We start from the raw sequence: 2125 nt of genomic DNA on the forward strand, positions 1-2125 counted from the left end.
AACAACATCTATGCTACACTTGCAAAAATTTCCAAGACTTATTATTAAATGAGAAAAGCAAGTTGTAGGGGAGTACATGCTACAGTGATTTCTAATCCTGCCCCCTTTTATAACAGTGTTATAAAATGTAATATTTCCTAATTGCTCCCTGGGGGGAGGTGCCACCCTTGCTGAGAACCACTATTCTAGACTATTCCAAGATTTTTAGTCCCTTCAGTGCTCACTGTTCTCCGACTCTGACCAGGTTTGTAATTTCATTGGCCTTTCATTACTCTTTTGCAGGCTCATCCAGTCACCTAAAAGTGAGGCCTTAAAAATATTGTATCAAATACCTTTAGATGTTATATAGCAGGAGGGTTTCAGGAGCACTAGTTGCAATCTTACCCAGAAGATACTCATGTAAGTATTTTTTCTGTACATACTTTGTGTATATTTGAGCTCATACTACATACACAGTGTCTTACCTAACATTATTTCACAAACATTTTCATAGATTTTCTTACTGTGGTAAAATATACATAACAAAATTTACCATTTTAACCATTTTTGAGTATACAGCTGTGTGGCATTAAGCACATTCAAAATGTTGTGTAACCATCACTACTAATTCCAGATCTTTTTTTATCATCCCAAACAGAAACTCTATACTCATTAAACAATAATTCCCCATTATCCCCTTCCCCCAGTCCCATAGAGACTTTCTGTCTCTATGAATTTGCCTATTTTAGGTCCTTCATGTAAGTGGAATCATACAATATTTGTCTCTTTGTGTCTGGCTTTTTTCACCGAGCATAATATCGTCAAGGCTCATCCATGTTGTAGCATGTATTAGAACTTCATTCCTTTTTATGGCTACATAATATTCCATTGTATGTATATTCCACATTTTGTTGACGGACACTTGTATTATTTCTACCTTTTGGCTATTGTGTATAATGCTGCTATGAAGGTTGGTGTGCAAGTATCTGTTTCTGTTCCTGCTTTCAGTTATTTTGAGTATCTAATTCTATTTTTAACTTTTTGAGGAACCATCAAACCATTTTCCACAATGGCTTCACCATTTTACATTCCCACCAGCAATGCATGAGGATGCCAATTGCTCCACATTCTTTCCAACACTTACTATTTTCCATCTTTTTTATTATAGCCATCCTGGTAGGTGTGAAGGGGTATCTCATTGTGATTTTGATTTGCATTTCCCTAATGACTAATGTTCCGCTGCTATTCAAAAGGTTTTCACTGGCTGATTTTCTCAGAAGTAGACTGCCAGGTCCTTCTTCGTAGTGTGTCTTATTGTGGAAGCTCAAATGAAACCTGTCCACCTTGGGTGACCCCGCTGATATTTGAATACCAGTGGTGTAACTTCCAGCATCATACCAACACCCAAGACCCCACAGTATGACAAACTGACAGACAGGTATATTGTCTGATATAGTGCCAGAAGATGAGCCCCTCAGGTTGGAAGACACTCAAAAGACGACTGGGGAAGATCAAAGTAGAGCTGATCTTAATGATGTGAATGGAGTCAAGTTTTTGGGACCTTCATTTGCTGATGCGGCACAACTTGAGAAGAGACAGCTGCAAACAACCTTAATAATCCGAACGTGGAATGTATGAAATATGAATCTAGGAAAATTGGAAATCATCAAAAATGAAATGGAATGCATAAACATCGATATCTGAGGCATTAGTGAGTTGAAATGGACTGGTATTGGTCATTTTGAATCAGACAATCGTGGTCTACTATGGTGGGAATGACAACTTGAAGAGGAATGGCACTGCATTCGTCATCAAAAAGAACATTTCAGGATCTATCCTGAAGTACAGTGCTGTCAGTGATAGGATAGTACCCATATGCCTACAAGGAAGACCAGTTAATATGACTGTTATTCAAATTGGCCCACCAACTGCTAAGGCCAAAGATGAAGAAATTGAAGATTTTTACCAACTTCTGCAGTCCGAAATTCATTGAATATGCAGTCAGGATGCATTGATAATTACTGGCACCTGGAATGCGAAAGTTGGAAACAAAAAAGAAGTACCAGTAGTTGAAAAATACGGCCTTGGTGATAGAAACGATGCTGGAGATCGCATGATTTTCATAAGACCAATGACTTCTTCATTG

The sequence above is a fragment of the Trichechus manatus genome, unplaced genomic scaffold, assembly GCF_000243295.1.
Source record: "Trichechus manatus latirostris isolate Lorelei unplaced genomic scaffold, TriManLat1.0 scaffold00069, whole genome shotgun sequence".
NCBI classification, from domain to species: domain Eukaryota; kingdom Metazoa; phylum Chordata; class Mammalia; order Sirenia; family Trichechidae; genus Trichechus; species Trichechus manatus.